We start from the raw sequence: 8,018 nt of genomic DNA on the forward strand, positions 1-8,018 counted from the left end.
ATATCTGAACACGCTTCTATTGTCAAGGCGTTAGAGCGCGTGTTCAGATATTGTGAGCACCTTGGCCGTTGCGATATATCTGATGGTGACTTTATATGAAAGAAGTATACATCGAGTTTATCGATATAGCAACTCCTTACCCTTAGTCATTAAATTTTGCCTCCCTTCTAATAACTAATCTTTTATTGAAATTACATAATATGTTACTTGGTATTGTGTACCATAGGTACCTATATATTAATAAACAATAGCAATACGAGCTGAAACTAATAATGGTGGTAATAAAAAGTCATATTGAACGAAATTGTTTGGAATAAGGTAGAAAATAACAAAAATAGGTACTTATTTAATTTGACGCGCTAGTCTGTCCCCACCTTAACTGTCGTGATACGAAAAATTTAAATTCCAAATATCCGATTCCATCCAATGGCCGCTATAATTTGGGCCAATCACGGCATCGCAATTTTCTATGCTGAGTGCCGAATCTGCATATGCAGTTTTCGGTGCACCACAGTACTAATTTGGTTGTAAAAAGGGCTGTTTTTATTATGGAATTGCTGTTAGAAAAGACCTTTCGGTGTTGTGAAGGTTTTTGTATGCAGATTACTTCGGAATAATGACGATGGTTCAGGTTCCGTGTTCGAAACAATTGAATATGGTGGCGATGTTACTTTTACAGTCGACTACAAAGAGATGTCTCCACTTTTTCACCGTGCTTTGTAAAAGTGAAGAAATTGATGCATCTTTTTGTAGTCGACTGTACGTAGAACTAACTTTGTAGAAATCAGTAGTGTCTGATCGAAACCAGATTTTTTTCCGAAATCGAAGGTTAGGTTAAATATAGGATAAGGTATATCTAGTCCTGTAATTATTTTATGTAGATTCAGATCCCATAGTTTTTCATACAAAACTTGTATAGTTGCACCAAACAAAGTCTGCAGCGGATTTGATAGCCCACGCCTCGGAGTAATTAACAATGGAGCCGCCATTAACAGGCGTTCCCCTCTGTCGAAAATAGGCGGCCAATGGTCAACCTCATGTCAACCATATGTATGGACTGACGTTTATCTGACATGACGTACCTATACATTTGATGTGCCCCTCCCCCGCAAAAAACGGCAGACTATTTTGTACCGAAAATTTTAGACATGGCGTCTCCGTTGGTTATATCCTCCAAGGCCCACGCAGTGTAAGTGTTATGTATACGTCATAAGTTCATAGAAGTTTGACATTTAAAATGACACTTGCACTGCGTGGGCTAACAAAATCGCTGCAGACTTCTACTCTATTTCGTTTGTTTTTTAAGGGCCACTTGCACCATTCCACTAACCAGGGGTTAACCGGTTAAACCTGGAGTTACCACGGTAACCAGCACAATTTGACACTGGGTTTACAATTTAACCGCTTAACCCTGGGTTAGTGGAATGGTGCCAGTCGGCCTAAACTGGAGCTAACAGTGACTTGATATACCTCATATTATACTTATGTAGGTACAAAGTTTCATTACAATCCAACACGTAGTTTTATAATAAGAACGAAACTCCGTTTGTATTAAAGGAGAAATTCGGCTGTGCTTGCCGGAGACTCTTAGGTCCACCTGCACCATTCACTAACCCGGGGTTAACCAGTTAAACCTGGAGTTACCATGGTTACCAGTACTATTTCACACTGGGTTAACGGTTTAACCGGTTAACCCCGGGTTAGTGAACGGTTCAAGTGGCCCTTAAAGATGTAGGATAGTTCAATGTCAGATAATTATTATCGCGGTGTCAACGGCATAGGGCCCGATTCGGATTATGAAATAGACATCTATTAGACATCCTTTAGACATCACCAAGATACGATAACGATATGTTTAAGATCTAACGTGTCAAATTTGACATTTGCGCGATTCTGGAGATACTCTTGAACGATTTCCACAGGATATGACTTAGAGATGTAATTCACATCTAATAGATATCTTACTCTATCTAACGTAAAAGTGACATTAGTTGCCCGAATTGCGCTGCAAAAGAGAACTAGTTGATATCTAAACTATAACGTAGGTATCTAGAATGGATCTAGAACGTGTCGTCTCTTGTTAATATCTTGAAGTTCGAATACGGCAGATAATTACGGTGTACAATCACCTGCAATAATATGTTACTCTTCAAAGGCCGCAAAAATATGTGACACGCTCTTAAAGCTCTACAAATAAGATCGTGTCAGATATTTTTGCGGCCTTTGTTATGTAACATACTATTGCAGGTGACTGTACCTATTATTCACAGTAAAAATAATAACAAACAGTGGATCATAAGTCATAATCAATAGACCGATAATGATTTGTTTACAAACATACTCGATGTTATTACAATATTTCAATCGTATTTACTTATAGAAATTTACAGTCAAAACAATGTTAATCTGTTATAATATAATCTTATAAGATTATAATCCTCACTAAATCCTCATGTTTTTTAAATCGGAATCATACTGTATATTGTGATATGATATGATATGATCTTCTTCTACCTAGCGTTATCCCGGCCTTTGCCAGGGTCCGCTTTCCTACTTGCTTTCCTCCACTTTGCACGATCCTGGGAGTCGTATGATATAATATGATATGATATAGGTATCTATACTATGCCCATAAAACTTCAAGAACACGTAGGGTAATTGTGTCTGTTTGCCGTCCAGTGCCTGTTTCCGTCCACTTGGCGGAGTTGCTACAAAGAATTGCGGAAAATTTGAATAGAAACAAGCCTTCTCACACATGTTTGGATTTGTTGCAATCCATAATGTCTAAGCAATATTTTTACCAAAATAAAAGTGTTATTTGACAAATAGCGGCTTAAATAAAAATTATGTAAGTGGCGGCATTGCACCCAAAGCCTGAAAACGTCATTTTGCAAGAAAAAGAAAGTGTTGGCGGCAAATGTTCACGGTAAGTTTATTAATTAATTTAGCTAGTTTAAGTTACGTTATTGGCCCATACTGCAACTTAAATGTATAATAAACGCAATTTTAAGTGTTTTTTATAGTTTTTTCATAATAATCTTTGATAAATTTAGTGGACGAATACTGACATACTAATTTTGAAAAATATTTAGTTTCCGACCACACGGACGGTAACTGGAACAGCTAGGTGAGTATTTGTTATGGTCGTTTTACTTCAAAAGACTTATAAACTACTATATATTTTCTCTTAAAATGATGTTTCTTGCTTATAAGATTATACATTTTAGTTTTCGTCCACGATTTTGTCACTGTTGCTTGATTAAAATCATATTTAAAATACGTGGTCGAAAACTAAAAATAGCTTTAAATATTGTTTCAGTTTCCGTCCATGTACTATGAGTGGTGTAGACGAGATTTATTATTACATGATTACAGAGGGCGAAAATAGCAATTCGTGGATGAGTTTCGATTTTGTTCGACGAAATGAAAGAATTGAACTGAGTCCGACAATGAGACGATTCCACGAATTGCTATTCCCACCGGAGCATAGTGCTTTGCTCCAAATATGCGAGGAAATAAGTTTAAATAGGCAATTAATTATTTAAGCATCAAGCATTACTCGAATCTTAATATAAAAAATGACAAATACCTACGATTTTCCCTCCTTAATATTAAAAAAAAAATAAAGCAATTTTAAGAACGCGTATCCAGACTAGTCAATTTTTTGCCAATCTGATTAAATTGCCCGATCGAATCAGGACGTGCGGACGCAAACGACAATTTGGCTCGCCGAATTCAACCGCCGATAATGCCCGATATTACCGATAAAATGAGATGCAAGAATACTATATAATTTGTGACGCCAGTATTTTCGTTCTGGGGTATTTTTTCAATTTAGAGGGCTCTAATATTACCATAAATCTAAAATTGGTGATTAAATTGGAGATTGACGCCAATTTCATTCCTGATCAAATAGGTCGATTTTATCATCCCGTCTGGATACCGCTTGTTTCGCAAACCAGTTAACCTTAAGCCCGCTCCACACTCGTGCGCGAATCGCGGCGCGAAGCCGCGAACGCAAGCGTGGAGTCGAGATCACAGATCTGCGAAATCGACTCCACACTCGCATTCGTGGCTCCGCACCGCAACTCGCGCACGAGTGTGGAGCGGGCTTTAAAATAATTGAAATGTCTATGATTATTAAGCAGTATTTACACGATGTTACAAAATAGTCCTGCAAGAACGAGACATATAATTGTCTCCCTACCTCGCTCTATATCCTACAGCATGAACTGATAGCTGTACCAGGCCGTGTGGATGCTGGTTTAATAAGTATCTGTTTTTCGCTCTCACTTAAGCCCCGCATTCACACTCCTACCTTGTAGGCCGCCTCGTAGTCCGCCTCGTTGGGTAGGATTGTGTATGGGGGTTGCAGACTACGAGCCGTCCTACCGTTTAGCCGTTTGTAGGACGGTAGGAGTGTGAATGTGTGGCTTTATAAAACTGCGTCCTTAAAAGCCATCTCTTTCTCGCTCTCACTCATGGGTGCGGTTGTCTGTTACACGGCTTTAATGGACATACATACGGCGGATCACCTTACACACGATCGAACATGCGCCGGACCGCAAAGTCGCGGTCCGGGCGTCTGTAAGGCCAAGCGCGTACCACGAGTTTAATTTTTGCGACACGATTTTAAGCCCCCTACAGACTATGCGCGTGAATCGCGGGCGAAGCCGCGAACGCGAGTGTGGAGTCGATTTCGCTGTCTGCGAACATCGACGCCACACTCGCGTTCGCGGCTTCGCGCCGCGATTCGCGCACGAATGTGGAGGGGGCTTTAGAATCACGCTGTAATTTATCGCAGAAAATTCACTGCGCGCACTGCGATGAAAAGTCGACGATTTGTTCATTCTCGACATGGATTTCGTACCAGTCGCTTGTCGTGAAACAATATGCAATCGCTGTATGACTTTGAGTATTTATACCACAAAGGTGATCTCCTTCTATTTCTATAATTAAACGGTCAACATCTAGCGTCTCATCTTGTGACTCCATTGGAGAAGCAGGTTCCGATATGTTGACTCTTGGAGAGCGAAATGCGGACTGAGGTCCGGGTGCGATTTTATTATCGCAGTGCGCGCGGGGCCATACAACTCCGTATGCTGCAATTCACTTTGTGACAATCGCGTCGCGAGCAGTCGCGGAAAAATGTGACAAATCACAATTTTAAAATCGCTGCGATTTTTTTGTCGCATATGCGCGCACTGCCGTTTATATGACATACGTTACATTTCTGCGACTAAATTATCGCGCGACAAAAAGTCGTGGTGCGCGCTTGGCCTAATATTTTACATATTATTTATCATAGATTCTTTATAAGGCACCATCATACACGACACGAGCTGTTTTTCTAAAGAATTTCAGTGCCTAAATCTCTATGGGCAATTAATTAATTCAGAATGAACTCCCTCACGACTATGACCATACATAGAGATCTTTTCCTACAAAAAAATAAATTATTGAATGACCATGTATATTCAGACTCTGAATTTCTCAAATAATAATACAGTGAAACCTGGATAAGTGAAATCTCAAGGGACGAGCAAATTTGTCTCACTTAAAGAGGTTTTCCACTTACACAGGCTCCCAGTTAGCCAGGTACAAATAAATTTATGTCTCATTTACAGAGGGTTCCATTAATAGAGGTGAGAATAGAGTATATTTCAGTTATAGAGGTGGTTAATAAGGTATTTAGTAATTATCTTTAAAAATAAATAAGGTAAAATAATCCTTGTCCCTAAATATTTTTTAAGTCTGTTGAAATATTTCTTTGAATTTATTTTGAATGATTCTCCAAAGGATAGATAGTTGAAAATTAAATTAAATTTGATACGGACTTCATTGCGTATTAGAAATTTAATAAATAATAAATGTTTTTTTTTTTTTCGTGTTACTTGTCAAAATTTCAGCTTTCGTTTCGATAGTTTTAACTACTTACATAAATTAACTAACTAAATCAAACTTGAAGTTGTTTAGACACAATTAGGCAAATGCGGAATTTATGGATAGACTAAGAGTTAGTAAGAATACGGAAATTGTTAATGAAGTCCAAGTAAGAGAGGTCATAGATTGACGTTATCTCAGATACAGAAGTCAATTCCCTATAAAATTCTAAAAAACAATTAGGAAAATGTAATCTTATAAATATAGTCTCAGTAAAAGAGGTAAAATACACTCTCTGTCTCAATTATAGAGGTCAATGTGACTATAAAATCACGACAACAAATAGAGGTTCGTTTTTTCTCAGTAACAGAGGTAATTCAGTGCTAAAGTGTCGGGACCGCACCATGAGTCCCAGCTATAGAGGTTTCTCACTTATCCAGGTCCCACTTAACCAGGTTTCACTGTATAATATAAATAATATTATCTAAAGTTGATAAATAGATTGTATTAGATTGTTAGTAATTTAAGAAAAACAAGTTAAATATCTGTTATTAATAAAATAAAAGTGGGTAGGTATTATAATTATAACTGGTGTTTATCTTAATAATGCATCTGCATTAGTTTTTCCTATACATAAATTAACACAAGAAAACAAATAACTATCATATATTTAAGTGGGTATTTCATGATAAATTTTATTGTCCAGCTACTCTGGCAGCTCCGATAAGTTGATGAAAACTAACGCAATGACCCTAGCTATATACAACAAAACTAAGCCAGTACTAGTAACGTACATAGCTTAAAAATAAATGAATCCTTATTATATTGATATTATATATTATAAATGCGAATGTAACACTGTTTGTCGGTCTACTGAGGAAGGAAATATATATAAATATTTATCACGAAAATAACCATTCTACACGGTCGAAGTCGCGGGCAGAAGCTAGTAACTAACTAAGAATTATCTATATAACATAAAAACAAAAAAATAAAGATAGGTATAATTGATTTTCAATGCAATAATGCACCCTACAGTACTTTTTCATACAGTGGACGAAAACTGACTCATATGTGGACGAAAAGTAGCTCACAGGCGGACGGAAACTGAATTAACCCTACTTTTTCAAAATATATTTTTTATAAAATAAACCGTAAATATTATTTAAGGTCACGTAATATTAACCTAAAATAGACAATATGAGCAATACAAACAAATATAGCACATTTAAGTAAGACTACTTAAATATTTTTTTTTTGCATTTCAAAGTAGGCATCTCCTATAATTGGACGGTATCTGACACAATTACCCTATAGGCGGAAATATCCATAATAAATCACAATATCACAAAGACTTTAATTTATCTGACGTTCGTCTCAAGTAACACGACGCAATTTGAATACGTAGATACGAACTCACTTTGACACTTCCCACTCCAACTTCCTTTAGGCTTTTATAAATGTAAATTCCAGCATTCTCTCAGTTCGCGATTTTTCGGGATAATATTTGCGTAAAACTGCGGAAGCTCCTTTATTACCATGGCTTCCGAGGAAATTCCTCACAATAAGACGCTAAACTTATTTCAGTATTATACCGTCATGCATAATAAAAAAGAGCAAATTTCTACCTTGTTTTATATCCCAACGGTAAAATCCATGACACAACACTAATCACTTCAAAGCACTCACTCAAACATGCCAAGGAATTTAAATTTCGAATTTCGACGTTCGAACGATTTTAAATTTCGAATAGAACGTTAGCGCTGGCCGATTTGCGTGTAGTTTGCGCGCGGCCGACGTCGACGATTTGAATGAACGATAAACGAGCGATTACTCGGTTAGTGGTGGGATCGATCGGTTATCGATGCTTACTGCATTGCTCAGTGATTTATAGTGCATTGTGCAACGAGGCCTATGTGGTTACAATTGTTAACAAAAGTCAAACAGAAGGTCTTTATGAAATTCCTTAAAATCTAGCACAATAGGTTATTTTCATTAGTCAAATCAGTTACTTTTTTAGAACTGTCAAAACGATTTGCTAATATGGAATTTATATGAAACATTACATCGTGACGTCACGGTCAGCTCACCTACTTTTTATATATCTATTAGATTTATTAAATAGAACTTGTGTT

General features: G+C 37.2%; 1 protein-coding gene across 1 annotated transcript in view; it reads right to left on the reverse strand.

Moving 5' to 3' along the window:
• Positions 1 to 7,645, reverse strand: part of LOC134670708 (brain tumor protein) — a 502,486-nt gene extending 494,841 nt beyond the window's left edge. Inside the window, exon 1 of the mRNA XM_063528523.1 lies at positions 7,512 to 7,645. The gene's annotated coding sequence lies outside the window, so the exon portion shown is untranslated. The remainder of the gene's footprint in view (positions 1 to 7,511) is intronic.
• Positions 7,646 to 8,018: the final 373 nt, after the last annotated feature.

This window comes from Cydia fagiglandana, chromosome 14, assembly GCF_963556715.1.
Source record: "Cydia fagiglandana chromosome 14, ilCydFagi1.1, whole genome shotgun sequence".
In the NCBI taxonomy this organism is placed as follows: domain Eukaryota; kingdom Metazoa; phylum Arthropoda; class Insecta; order Lepidoptera; family Tortricidae; genus Cydia; species Cydia fagiglandana.